The sequence below is a fragment of the Centruroides vittatus genome, unplaced genomic scaffold (genome assembly GCF_030686945.1).
Source record: "Centruroides vittatus isolate TY-2023 unplaced genomic scaffold, ASM3068694v2 scaffold_386, whole genome shotgun sequence".
Classification (NCBI taxonomy): Eukaryota; Metazoa; Arthropoda; class Arachnida; order Scorpiones; family Buthidae; genus Centruroides; species Centruroides vittatus.
This window is the reverse complement of record NW_027122706.1, coordinates 7,517,489-7,533,004: the sequence shown is the minus strand read 5'-3', so window position 1 is coordinate 7,533,004 and position 15,516 is coordinate 7,517,489. Positions and strand designations below refer to the sequence as shown.

The following is a 15,516-nucleotide window of genomic DNA, read 5'->3' as shown; positions in this document are numbered from 1 at the left end:
TATATACTATTAATATAAATATCGCTTCTGAAAAACCGAATTTTCTAGGTTTCATGTTTGAAAATTTGGCTAAGAAGTCGTCTGAAGAAGAATTGACTTTTGGAAGTCGTCGTGTTTCACTTTCATCAACTTACAGACTTCTGAAATAATACTAAATAATATGTTTAGTTTAGGAACTGTCCATTAATTACATAGTGCAGATATGGGTGGGTAGGTATGCAGGTAATCGTTATGATGCATTACGTAATTCTGTTAACCAAGTCTCTAGACTTGGTTAACAGAACGATTCATTTTTGTTTCTGAAGTGTTGCATGCCAACCGTACTGTTTATGAAGTGTAATTAATAAAATATTGTAACCTTTGATACTCCACGCTGTATATTATTCTTTAGTACAATTAAGGAATCGATCGAGGATATCCGTTACGTAATTTCGAAGGTGGGTATGTACAGTACAACAGCGTTACAGGGAAAGAGATGGTAGGCTAATTGAAAAGTATAAAAATAGTGTTACGTTATTTACAGACGATCCTTTAGTTTTTAACATTATCAATTAAAATATAAAACATTTATTTCTTACTTTATAAAAATTTAGAAAATATAAATGAACACTATAATTTGATTCACTATATAAATTAACTTTTACTTTTCACAAACGATTCCACGTAAAGTTACTAAATTTGTCCATCAAGACCACCATGGCCTAGTGAATAAAACCATTAAACACAGGTAACGATCTTGGGTTCACGCCTCATCAACGGGCTAGCCACGTAAAGTTTTCCAAGTTTTTTTCACGTATCTAACACCTAAACAGGAGCCAGTTTTCCATAAAAAGAAGGCATCTCCTTGGCAGATCGCCCATGTGTTGCGTTGTCTTAAACCACTAAGTAAATCCAATCATATTTCATATGACGAATATAGTATATTTTATTAAATTTCATAGCTTTTAAAATAAAAAAATTCACAAAATCTTATTTTTAATATTAAATTAAAATAATTATCTTTATATTCTTTGGTAAGAAATCGTATGAACAAGAACTGACTTGTGAAGTCGTTTATCACGCGTTCATTAACTTATAGATTTCTGAAACAATACTAAGTAATGTGTTTAGTTTAGGAGCTGTCCATTAATTACATAGTACAGATATGGGTGGGTAATCGGTATGATGTGTTACGTGAGATGTTTACAAAATCACTACGTAATGCTTGGGTTTCAAACCAGTGGTTAACAGAATGATTCATTTTTGTTTCTGAATCCTTACATATTCACTTCAGATTTTTTTGTCTTAGACTATATAGAAACGAAAATTTTTAGAACTTTCACTATTGATACTTAAGAAGTATCACCGAATTAAAAGTAATTCCATTATTTAATAATAGATATTTATAATAAAAATATATTATTTGATAATAGAACTAAATAACAACAAAAAGAACAAAATTTTAATCTATATACAACACAACTTTACAAATAAAATTTCGCATGATACATTTTGCAATTTTAAATAAAATATTAATGTAGTAAATATGGCCAAATATTTGTCGGTAAGATGATTATCGTAGTTAAATACATGTATAAATATGATATACAATATATGTCAAAGATATAACAAGATTGATGACATGATCATATCAAGATAAAACTCCCACTCTTCAGATATTAAGCTTGAATGGCATTACAATTGCTAAATACTTGTCATTTATTCTATATGAAGATAAATGCTTCTAGTTTTATTATCATATTGCATCATAATATCAAATAAATTTTACATCAATATAAATAAAGGCAAAATTACGCTATCTAAATCTCTTTCCTTTATAAACTAAGTATATTTTAAATTATTATATTATATTAAAGCCCATTAGCGTACAGAAAATTTTAATCCAGTTTATTTTCATATTATTTTACTAAAATGAAATATAAAACTAAACAAAATATTAAAAATTATTTTATGAACAATACATTGTAATCTCTTCACTTTAAAGAAAATTGTTATATATAACAGAAATGAATAATGCAAATTAGATACATCAGCTGGATACTTACATTACTTAAATTAAATAAATCTATTTAAACGGTTAAATATTTTTTTAAATTTTCATGTTTTACTGCAATTTAAATTTAAAAAATTTAAATTTTTATTATAATAAATTGAAGTACTTATTTTCAAAACGCCTCTTATCCAAAATTTTCAAAATTGAACTATCGATTTCTTCAGATTCATTGACTTTTTTTTCTGCTTTCATTTTGTTTCAAAACGTTGTATAAATCGTGAAAATTTTATTCTAAATATGAGTGCAATCTACACAACTCTTTTCCACAACAAGATGGCATATCTTATAGTGGAAACTTATCAGCGTAAAACGGCTGTTATTCCTCGTTCTTGCGTGTCTTTTCCTCTATATATTTTAAATGATCTTATATATATATTATGTATATTCAAAATGTCTCTTGTCTTATAAAATTTGTTTTTAATGTGTCCACGTCTTTAGTTTCAAATCATCCTTTATTCAAACTAATTTCTCTAATTTTTCTGTAAAGTTATTTCCGTCATTTCCGCACACGTATTGGTAAAAATTCATTAAATCGGAACTATATCTACCGTTGGTACCATCAGTTCGAAGAGACTGGTTCTCTGATTAAAACGAAAAGTACGAGTATCAGATGCGAATGTTGACAGAATCAGAGAAGCCCACAGAAGTCCAGCAGCGAGCCAGTCATGAACTGCATCTGCCCCAGACAACCGTGTGGAAAGTTCTTCGTAAACAGCCTGTCCATGAAACCATACAAATTGCAGTTGTCTTGCAATCCAATGACAAAAATCGTACGTCATCAGTTCTGTATGGAAATGTAAGTGGACGTGGAAAAGGTTGAGGGTTATATAGTTTTCACTGATAAAGATTTTCCATTCCATTCTATTTAAGTTGGAAAGTCAGTTCGTTCAATGAGCAAATCTGAGATATACAGAACCCTTGTGACACCATTAAAAATGTCCGGGATTCTCCGAAAGTCAATGTCTTTTGTGTCAAATCACAATAAGAAAATCTATGGCCCAGTTTTCTTCGCTGAACGCATCGTAACTGAGATGACTTACCTTGACAATGCTGTAGCAGTTCTTAATCCCATAGTTAGAGCTCACTAACCACTGACTATCTGTGACTCTCTCGTTATTACAAACCAACGTTTCATGAATAAACATCTTTCTCACCGCTGGTTGGCCGTGCTACTGCCAATGTAATATTTACAACTCGCCAAATGGCACTACAGAGCACTAAGAGATTGTATTTTAACCATTACCGGTCGGTCACCTATGGTGATATTAAGGTAACTGGACAACAAAGTCAGTCCGAGTTATATGCTCGGGTTCTGGCAGTACAACCCAATGGGGACCAGCCTTCTTCGCCTTCCTCGCTCTCAAACCCAACCCTCTTACCTTGACATACCGTTTTGTGTGCCCGCTGTACTGCACTAGAATGCTCTACCATTAAGGTTAATGCTCACACTTTATCAGTCAGCGACGTCCCCTCCTCTAGATACGGGGAACCCCCACCGGACTATAAGTCGAAGATAACCAAATTATCTAAACTAATTGTTTAAAATTATAAAAACAATTGAAGTTTTTAAAATTTTAATTCAAAGACTTGAATCTTAATTTCGTATTTCCTGAAAATAGCTTAAGTTAATGCAGAGAAATATTTCGAATATTAGTTTTAAATTCACACACTTTTTTCGATAAGAATAAAGCGTTGATGAGTTTTCAAAAAATGGAAAACGTATGTTTTTAGATATACCACTCGCCTGGTAAGGGAAGTTCGTTTCGTCGCGGAAACAATTCGATTAGTTACACTAAAAAAATATGGAACGCTTCACGATTTTGCGTGTCATCCTTGCGCAGGGGCCATGCTAATCTTCTCTGTATCGTTCCAATTTTAGAATATGTACGACCGAAGTTGTACACCGAGTTCTAACGGCTCGGCCCTATATATACCTACAACTTCAACTCTCGCGTCTTCACTGGTATTTTTACGTTTATCGTCAGATAGCAGTTAATAGCCACCGCGCAGATTTAACTATCGCGGTTCATTTTAAATTCGAACGATTGCTTTTCGAGATTTCTTGAAATTTTCTCAGATAAGTTATTGGGCGACGATCGATGGTTGCACACATTACATCCTGCGATAGCTGCAACGTCCGACTTGGGTGTTAAACCTGCCAAGATCAGTTGGATTTTCGGCCTGCTCGTATCAAGAGTATTTAAATTTGATCTTAATAATTATTTTATGCACTACATCTCCGTTCTTCAAAGAGAACGATTCCTTTCTTACTTAATTGGTTTACTACGAATTTATACTTTTTTCACCTTTACATTGAATTCACCTTCCACACGCACGTAATGACTGTTCTGCTTACTGCAACAGAACACTAACAATTTCGCCAAATTGTGGTTAAGCTATTTTATTGATTACAGCAACTTGGTTAACTTGCAAGTGTCCGATGCTTGCTGTAATATTGTCGTTTCTGATCTAAATTTATTATGCGGTTATTAAATTGAAATTTTACTTTTTGTGAAATGCACATTTTCGAGTATCCGTAAACTTAAATCTCTGAATGAGAAAAATTCGCAATAAAAACGAAAACGTCGTTTTCACTCGTTGCAACGGCCAACGTTCCCGTTTTCCAACGAATAACGAAAGAAACCAGGCCCTCGCTCATCAAGCATAACGGAGTCGGTTTCACTCGTCTCCATCTTAAAAAAATGCAAAAATATCCAGTTTCCACTGAGTTACGAAATTTAAATGCTCAAAACGATGAACGATGTTCGATGGAAAAAGTAACAAAATAAAACGGATAGCAGAGAGTGGTTGCGATCCACCGACCTCTGGGTTATGGGCCCAGCACGCTCCCACTGCGCCACTCTGCTTCTGCCAAAGGAAAGAATCTGTCGGCTTTTCATACTTTCTACTTAACGTTAGTGAAATTAATTCCCTACCACTAATATAACTAATATCTGATGATGAATATCTACGCAATTTTACACAATGAAGTGGATCTAACAGCAGCTCCAAGTAGCATAATTCGGTATTTTTAATTTCTATTTTTGAACTTCGATGAAAAACACGTTGTGTATCAAACTAGTTTTTTCCTCGTCACTTTGTCTAACTGAAACATTTATTTTACTACGAATGTTTGTTTTCATCTAAGAAGGATTTACGAAACATTCGAGTGTAAATGTAAATTGAAATTACAAATCCTAGACAAAAAATTAGAATATTCACCTGACTGAAAGTTTAGTGTCCATTTTCTCACGAACGACACAGAGTACGAAACTTTTTTTGGCCCTACATAAACAGTGCCTATGTATAATTATTATACTCATTATTCAGGCAAATTAACTCAAACGTTTTTTCGTATAATAAATGGGTATAATAAATATACATAGGCACTGTTTATGTAGGGCCAAAAAAATTTCGTACTCTGTGTCGTTCGTGAGAAAATGGACACTAAACTTTCAGTCAGGTGAATATTCTAATTTTTTGTCTAGAATTTGTAATTTCTATTTACATTTACACTCGAATGTTTCGTAAATCCTTCTTAGATGAAAACAAACATTCATAGTAAAATAAATGTTTCAGTTAGACAAAGTGACGAGGAAAAAACTAGTTTGATACACAACGTGTTTTTCATCGAAGTTCAAAAATAGAAATTAAAAATACCGAATTATGCTACTTGGAGCTGCTGTTAGATCCACTTCATTGTGTAAAATTGCGTAGATATTCATCATCAGATATTAGTTATATTAGTGGTAGGGAATTAATTTCAGTAACGTTAAGTAGAAAGTATGAAAAGCCGACAGATTCTTTCGTTCGGCAGAAGCAGAGTGGCGCAGTGGGAGCGTGCTGGGCCCATAACCCAGAGGTCGGTGGATCGAAACCACTCTCTGCTATCCTTTCTATTTTGTTACTTTTTCCATCGAACATCGTTCATCGTCTTGAGCATTTAAATTTCGTAACTCAGTGGAAACTGGATATTTTTGCATTTTTTTTAAGATGGAGACGAGTGAAACCGACTCCGTTATGCTTGATGAGCGAGGGCCTGGTTTCTTTCGTTATTCGTTAGAAAACGGGAACGTTGGCCGTTGCGACGTGTGAAAACGACGGTTTCGTTTTTAAGAGATTTAAGTTTACGGATACACGAAAATGTGCATTTCACAAAAAGTAAAATTTCAATTTAAAAACCGCATAAAAAATTTAGATCAGAAACGACAATATCACAGCAAGCATCGGACACTTGCAAGTTAATCAAGTTGCTGTAATCAATAAAATAGCTTAAACACAATTTGGCGAAATTGTTAGTGTTCTGTTGAAGTAAGCAGAACAGTCATTACGTGCGTGTGGAAGGTGAATCTTATACATAAAATTCTCGTGTCACAATGTTAGTTACCTTACTCCTCCGAAACGGCTTTACCGATTTTTACCAAATTTTATATGCATATTCAGTAGGTCTGAGAATCGGCAACTGTCTATTTTTCATACCCCTACACCATTTCCCCTTTTTCAAAAATATATTTATATATGGATTAAGGCTTTTATGTCCAACAGATGGCGCTAACTTCCGACGACCTAAGTTTGCTTTTCTGTGAGTCATTATGCTTTTCTGTGAGAATGGACTGAAGCAGATCATTTTCTATCTATCTATATAAATAAAATATAACGTTCGTTTGTTCCTACCGATTCCTTTGAAATTTTGACACAACGTTGCATTCGAATACGCACGTGTTTTTTATATAATATACATGTCGAAATTCCCCCCCGTGGGGGGAGATGGACGGGATTAAGGCTTACCGTGAAGAACTCGGCTTCTATTATACTATTTTACATGCGGTTTTTTGCGTTTTTAATTGCGTTTTAATAGGTTACGTTAACAGAATATACACTAAAAAGGGATTTTTCGATATTCCCCAGCGGGGAAAGTGACGGGATTAATGCTTACTGTGAAGAACTCGGCTTTTATTATACTATTTTAGATGCGTTTTTGATTGCGTTTTAATAGGGTACGTCAAGAGAATGTACACTAAGAAGGGATTTTTTGAAATTTCCCCACGGGGAAGTGTTATACATTTATAATAGATACATTTTGAGCCACAGCAACGCGTGGCCGGGTCAGCTAGTTCAATATAAAGGTGAAAAAAGTATAAATTTGTAGTAAAGCAATTAAGTAAGAAAGGAATCGTTCTCTTTGAAGAACGGAGGTGTAGTGCATAAAATAATTATTAAGACTACAGGAAAGTTTAAGATGTTTAATTCTGTAAGACTGGAGAATTTGTTGACAGAAGTTTGTAGGAACACAATAATAGAAATAATGACCATCTCTTTTTATGCTTTTGTCATTTTAACCTGTCATTCTATATATTATTTATTGTTTTTAGGTCTTAGATACCATGTTAAGTTATGGTAACCTAAATATTTTAGTAATTTAGGGTTTACCACACTGATGAATATTATTTTACAAACAAGATATATTTATAATATCTAAACTGTACAATAATATAAATTAAAAATTAAAATAATTAAATATAAGCCAATATATACTTATGTATCCAAAATGCATTTCGGACTCTTTTTTTTCTCCTTGAGTTTCTCTTCAGTTGGAGTTACTCAAATAATAAATTCCCCAAAAAGTTTGAATGATAATAAAAACATCGCAATTATATTAATTTATGTTATCTAAAGATTGTAACTAAGGGCTTAAAACAATAATACACGTTTATACAGTAGAGCATCGATTATCCGACCCCGATTAACCGACTTATCGGTTAACCGACCGCGTTCTAGTCGGCAAATTCAAATGTCCGCTAGTGATGTGGAGCTACAATATTTGGCTCATGTCTTGGCTACTTTAATATTATTTTTGTTAAATTTTTGCATGTTTTAGCTGGCAGCACTGGCTCGACCATGAAAGGGAAGCCAGTATTTAAACCAGGCCTAATACACTATACTAATAATGTATTTTTTCATACTTTTTGGTTATCCGATTTTTCAGTTATCCGACCAACCCCAGTCCCCAATTAAGTCGGATAAACGATGCTCTACTGCATTTAAAGAATAATATCCCTACATTTTTATTGAATACGAATATAGATGGTTCAGGGAATCTAGGTTTATCGGAGCCTAGGGTTTACTGAAGTCCAATAGGGTTCCATGGTTTGTTAGATTAAGAATTTTTAAATTGGGGTTTAAAATCCATTTTTAATAACATCAAAATCAGAGTTAAAATATATTTATTTATGAAATGGTGTTAAATGAGAAACTTTACATCTTATATAAAAAACATAAGAAATAAAGAAATATTATTAACAAAACGTATAAACTGAGCAATTATGTTACCTTAATTACAATAAAACAAATAATACTATAAATTATCATCATTATTATATTATTAATGTTAACTATTTTTTACTATACGATAAGTGCTCGTTGTTAATGAAAAAGTATTGAAAATTTATGATAATAATTCAATTTTTGTGGGTCCTTGACAGTTGGGGGCCAAGGCCTAAGCCCCATTAGTCACTATGTAGATGGTTTAAATCAGGCCTGGCCAACCCAAATTGTTTCGCGGGCCATTTTGATCACGCGTAACATTACGGTGGGCCACAATTTATGCAAATATGCTTTTAAAAAAGTGAAACAAATACAAAATGAATAAGATTTTATTGTTATACCAAGAGTTCGTACTCGCACTTGCGCATTATAACATTGACACATGCAAATTTTCATTTATTTAATTGTTTTGGTAAACACACAACGGGAAACAAAAGTTTTAATAGATATATAATATCGCTTACCGGGCTACACAATTTAACGTGACGGGCCGCGGGTTGGCAAGGCCTGGTTTAAATGAACAGTATACATGAAATATACTTTAAAAAATTATTAAAAACTTCTGAAAAGAGACAATACATAAAAAGTGTCTTCAAACTTCGTCCCTTTCAAGCATTATCAGAAATTAACAGTCTCATAAGGAGTCAACCCTTCTTTAAAAACTACTTGTTCTTGAAACTTTTGATGACCCTTTTTATGTATGGTCTCTATTGAGAAGTTTTTAATAAATTTTCTCAGTTTAAACTGATTTGTTCCGACAACTTTTTTATCAAATGAAGTATTAGTATTTGGTATATAAAACCAAGATGGAATGAAGGATAGACGTAGGAGACATTACAGTTATGTAAATGCTATACAGAAACATGTTAAAATGATAGAATGGATGATTATTAAGTCGTTAATTAAACATAAAAAGCACAAAATTAAAAAGCTAATAAAACAAAAGCAAAGGATACTGAAAAGGATTAATAACAAAATTGATAATCATACTTTAAAATATAGTCAAAATAAGTATTTTGCAAAATACTGTAGTATAAGTTAGTAAGATTATCGTTTGACATTAATTGAATATTGGCGATGACATCGGGAGGGTATGCCAGATAATTGAGAGAGTAGTAAAGGACGGGATCCGACATATAAATCCCCAAAAATTCCAGAGATTTATCGACACGCCCGGATGGTATACCGACACCTATAACCAGTGGCGTAGCTAGGGGGCGGTAGGTGCGGTCCTCACCGGACCCCTGGAAAACGATAGGCCCATGAGGGCCCTAAAATCACAAAAAAAAGACCCGAAAAGTTTTTTCGGGGGTCCACAAATCTGGCTCCGCACCGGGCCGGAGAATCCTAGCTACGCCACTGCCTATAACTGCCAGATGGCCGAGCGGTTGTCTATTGTATTCCGATGTCTCCCGTTAACAAATTCAACCCGATCCTATCTACAATTATATATTATGCTCCATAGTCACGGAAGTTAATTGTTAATTTAGTCCTCATTTCGCACTAGTTCTTACTAGCAACATCTATCCTTGATTGATATTGCTAATTGTTCATATATTTTCTCAAAGATTTTCACTTTTCACAAATTTTAATAAATACAATAAATGTTTAGAAGGGGGATACGAAAATCAAATTGGATCAAATTGAAACAGAATACAATTAATGTTTTAAAATATTTCTTCAAATATCAAACGATCATTTATATCATAAACCGAGGAAAACTACTGCAAGCTACTAATGCAAATAAAATATAAATACAATTCACAAATACTGTATATACAAATATATTTAATCTTATTTTCGATAATTGTTTCCAATTGTAACTAAAAAGAAGCAATATATCATCGCATTATTCAGTTTATTGTTACGGAAAACGGCGAATAACCGAGATAAATCTGAGTCAAAAGTATTGATTAATGTACGTACAGATGACTGAAATTACTATGCTAAACGTTTTAGAAGAAGAACAAGAGTTAGAAGAATATGCTAATGCACTATTAGGATAAAAATTGTACATATTCTCAAGATTATATCAAACGCCAAGCATTATATTCGTGTCGAACTTGCTCTACTCCTGATTCAGAACAAGCTGGAACTTATTTAGCTTGCAGTTATGCATGTCATGGAGAACACGAGTTATATGAACTCTATACCAAAAGGAAATTTCGTTATGATTGTAGCAACAGTAGATTTCCAAATAGTCATTGTCGTCTGTATCCAAAGAGCCAGCAAATATTAATAACAAATATAATCAGAACTTTTATGGCAAATACTTCATTTGTGCTATGTCTTATCCAGATTCCGAAGATGATATACCTGATGAGATGATACAATGTATTATATGTGAAGATTTATATTACGGAAGGCATTTAGGAAAAGACTTTCCAACTAATCATGATTACAGTGAAATGATTTGTGGTGATTATATGGAAAAACATGGATTTTTATGGTCTTATAATATTTTATTCAATGAAATTAAAATGAAAAAAGAAGAAACTGACGAACATGTTGAAATTGAAGATTCCAAGAATTGGAAATATTATTCAGAATGTCATAAAGATGTAATTAATGGTGATCAAATAAGTGTATTATGTGAAACTACAGATAGTGATACAGAAGAAAGTAATGAAGTTTCTGTTGGAATAAAACAAAATCTGTATTATCGGAGAAAAATAATATTTCTGCTAAGGTTAAATCAGATACGGTTTGTATTTAAAACAATTACAAAATGGATTTGGCTCCTCTCCTCGAAAAGGTTTTACTCTTTGGCAAAATGAATAGAGAGAAAAACTGCAAGTGTTTACAATGTTTCGAATTATATCGCCAACATGATTGCTCATATTTGCTAGATGATGACGACACAGTTCATTCATATGTAGAACGAGGTAAAGCAAGTATCGGTACCGAATCACAATATGTAAAAAGAATGACAGCGCTTCAACGTCTTGATAGAGTGAAACAAATGGAAGCTATTCTTGAATGTATGAGTATGACGAGTGAACTAAAAGAATATTTGAAAAAATTTTCTGACTCAAATAAGGTAGTCTGAGAAAAAGATAACTGGGAAATTTTCGAACAGATGAACGTACACAAACAGCAGCGAAGAAGTTAGACATTTAATTAACAGAAGTTAAATATTTTTTCAGTCTTTTATGAATTTTTAAAAGAAAAAATGAAGAGATCTTATAATAAAAATTTTATTAACTTAAGACTGAGAAATGATTTTACTAATCAATAATCCTGTTTTCTCTACAAATTAATATAAAATATTTTGTGTAATATGACTTAATATTGTTAGACAAACAATTAATGAAACAGGGCAAACGAGAGATGGTAGGGGATAGGCTGTAGGGGTAAAGTACAGCAGGGACTAAATAAAATCCGGTACCTCCAAGGTAGGGGGTGGTCCGTTCGGATATGTCGGGCCCCGTCCCTCACCACCCGGTCGCCCCATTGTGGGCCTGGCCGAACCCATAATGGGCCTACTAAAAGAGGCCCTCTTAGTGCCCACAGGGCGGAAAGAGTTAGAAAAAAAAAAAAAAAGGTAGCTGTAGAGGCCCAACGGGAACCTTGAAATATAATCTGGCTACCGGGGCTCTACTGAAGCTGCGATAGGCTCAGCAAGCCGGCAGTAAATTTTTAAAATAGTTGACGTTGTACATTTTTCCATGTATTTTTTATTCTCCATAACCAACTCCACATAGACGTGTCAAGTTGACATTCATAAAAAACATGGAACTTGGTCTCACTATTGAAGCAACGAGAACATTTATCGTCTTTACGCATCCGATACGTTATTAATAGGGGCGTCCGTACATTGAGCCACTTGAGGCACGTCAGTGGCGTGCGGTGACATTTGATAATAGGGAAGCTGTGTTTCCATAAAAATTATAAACAAATACTGAAAATTACAAAAATAAACAGTTTATTTATTTTAATTCTAAAATAGATACATTAACATGAAACAAAGATATAAGAACTTGTTTATGAAAATAATCGCACAATATGTATTTATATTTTAGAAAATACAAGGGAAGCGAAGCTTCCACAGCTTCCATGGACTGCACGCCACTGGGCACGTGGCCCCCCTTCGTCTATGTTTCTCTTTTCCTAATCCCAAGGATATTCCAAATTCCATTATCAACAAACAGAAAATTCATGATTTGTAGCCTATTCTGCATACATAATAAGCGATATTTGTCCATTGTCCCATGCAACTTTCTCGTATGTTGACGAAAACTTGGTCTTAAAAACAAGGAACATTCCTTGTTTTCGAGGCCAGGTTAGCCTGTAGCGCTGAGCGATGGCATCGATGGCACGATTATCATCGATGGTTTCATACGTCCATTGATCGTGTTTACGACTGTTTGAAAACATCGATAATCGATTGTTTTAAAAGATGCGGGGCTTTTGATAGCGTATCAGGAGATGGATTTCAGATTTTTTGAAAGCAGCTTGCCCAAGGTATCAGTTCCCACACCGGACAACAATCAAAAGAAAGATTGACCATCTGTTCGATGCAGCACCTTTGATTATTAAGAAAGAATTGTCAGCAGTAAATGTGATGGCTTTAACCACAGATGCATGGAGAGATTTAATGAACGGCCGTAGTTACTGGGGAGTAACAGTTCATTTCATCAAGAATTTTAAACATCAGTCGTATGTATGTACTTGGTAATTATATGTACTCTGCAGTACATATCAGAATAATTATACATAATTAAATGAGGCAATTGATTTTGGGGGATTAGAAAAAAAGATATACAATGTTGCGTTACAGATAATGGAACTAACTTTGTAAAAGCAGTTGAGCTGTTTCTTGGAAAAGACAAACACTTATCTTGTTTGCCCATAATTTAAATTTAATGGTAAAAGATTCAATTAGAGACGTCCCAGAATTACAGCAAGTTATTGGAAAAGTAAAGGCCATTGTTTCTTACTTTCATAAAAGTAACAATGAAGCATCAACTTTACGGAAAGAGCAATCGAAATTGGGCAGCAGTGAACTGAAAGTGATTCAGGATGTGGAAACAAGATGGAATTCAACCTATTTAAAGCTAAACAGGTTTCTTTGACAAAAAAGATTCAGTAACCTTAGCATTAGAAACTGTTGTTGTTGGGCCTGACATGCTATCTGGATGTGAGCTCCATTTGGTCCAGGATACTGTTAAAATTTTAAAACCATTTTTAAGCATTGGTAATAAAATTTCTTCAGAAAGCACTATTGCGATCAGTAAGATCATTCCAATTTTGAGTTTGTTGTCTAATGTACTCAGTAAAATTTTTTCTGAGACTCAAGTTGGAAAATTGTTGATCTGAAGTGTTTATAAAAATTTGGATTACAAATTTAAATACACTGAAACAAAACTGGCCTACAGTGTATTTAACAGTGCTGGATCCACGATTGAAGAAAAAAAATTTGATTGAACACGATTGAAGAAATTTAACAGTGCTAGATGCAGTGCCGTAACTAGGACGGTGCAAGCGGTGCCCAGGCACAGGGCGTAGACCCGTAGACCCTGGGGGGCGCAGAAATGACCTGGACCAAGTTTTGGGTCATAGTTTTGCGGCGTAGTTACAGATGCTTGCACCGGACGCATAAAAGGCTAGTTACGGCGCTGGCTAGATGCACTATTGAAGATAGTCGAATTTAAAAGTAATGCATGTTGTGCTAGAGCTGTAAATTTCATCAACACCCAAAACTCACAACCAATCATTAACTATAAACGTGAAGTGATTGAGAACGATGATGACGCTGACACCAGTGACTTGTGGGGCTCACAGAAACGTAAAAATCACAAGTAGTGGCAGGAAATCAGAAAATTCTTTAACCATAAATTCTTAATTAAAACATTACCTAAACATGGCTATTTCAGTGCCCTTGGCATTTTGGAAAGACATGCAAGATACTGATCGAAATCTCAGCCTTTTAGCATTATAATCATTAAGCAAACGCCCAACTTTAGTGCGTCAGAACAAGGTTGTTTTCTAAGACTGGCTTTATTATTAATAAAAAAACGAGCAAGTCTGAGCTAAAAGCACACATAAAAACTATCAATATTAAGCTCTATGAATTTTGGAGACCTTTATAAATTAGCAGTTTAATTTATCCTTTTGTAAGAACTGCTTATACTCGCGTACAGTACGGTACCTATTGCAATAACAAATGTAAACAAAACTTTTAAGTTCAATTTTCCGATTAAATTAGAAATAAAAAAAAAAGGAAAGATCGTTTTCTTTTTATTTCATTTCTAATGTAATCGGAAAAACTGAAAATTTAAATAAACATCGATGGAGTATCGATGTCTGAAAATCATCATCGATGTTTTTTCACCATCTATTTCTGACATTAGAGTTTCATTTCCCGGTCTTTTGCTTGTCCCGGGATTTCCGGGATAAAAGTAAACTGTTTCCCGGGATAGAATTAATTATTTTTAAGATATAAAAAATTTCTTGAAATCAAATGATATAATTATTCTTCATTTTTTAAAGTAATTTAATACGTTCTGAAACCTCCAAAATCATATTAGTAATGCTGTGTAAGACATATATTAAAAATTACCTTTGAATTACGTAGAAATTTTCACAAACAGAAAAAATTGATTAAAGTTTCCTGGAAACTGCATACAACTACAACAACAACAACAACAACAACAACAACAACAAAATGGTTTGAATTGAGTTGAAAATTTAAATAAAATGAACTTAGATCAAACTTCTAAAAGATAATTTTCGTTTTTTAAATAAAACATAATACAAAATATTATTGTAAATTTTTATAAGATTTTAAAAAGCAAAGATGGTCAATACTCCGATCACTCAATCTGATTCGTATTTTAATAAAGAAAAGTCCCGCTACCGAGAATGCCCTTTCCGATTCAATTGATGTGAGTGGAATCGTATTTAATGCATTTAAGAGAAGACAGATGTTATGTTTTTTCACCCGTAGCCTGTAGATTCGAGATTGTAGTACTTCTTTTGCTGTCTAGTATTGTTGATTTGTCTACCTCGGCTGGTTTAATAGAAACTTCAAGCTTACAGCTCAATAATCCGGCAATTCGTTTGTCTTTAATAATCAGGTTTATGAAGAAAAACATCATACTTGCAGACTTCGTACTCGTTTTTCCAATTTGCACAAC

The 15,516-nt window shown here is 33.5% G+C and overlaps 1 long non-coding RNA gene, 1 other non-coding gene and 1 pseudogene across 2 annotated transcripts in view; 1 reads left to right on the top strand and 2 right to left on the bottom strand.

The window, feature by feature from the left end:
• Positions 1-3,849: 3,849 nt before the first annotated feature.
• LOC136988933 (U6 spliceosomal RNA) lies at positions 3,850-3,955 on the bottom strand. Its single transcript, XR_010882835.1, has one exon. It is a non-coding gene; the product is annotated as a U6 spliceosomal RNA (small nuclear RNA).
• The window catches only part of LOC136988848 (uncharacterized), a 56,506-nt gene continuing 44,839 nt past the window's right edge, over positions 3,850-15,516 (bottom strand). The window contains exon 2 of the long non-coding RNA XR_010882821.1: positions 3,850-3,912. This is a non-coding gene — a long non-coding RNA (uncharacterized lncRNA). The remainder of the gene's footprint in view (positions 3,913-15,516) is intronic.
• LOC136988771 (putative E3 ubiquitin-protein ligase UBR7) lies at positions 10,306-11,426 on the top strand (annotated as a pseudogene).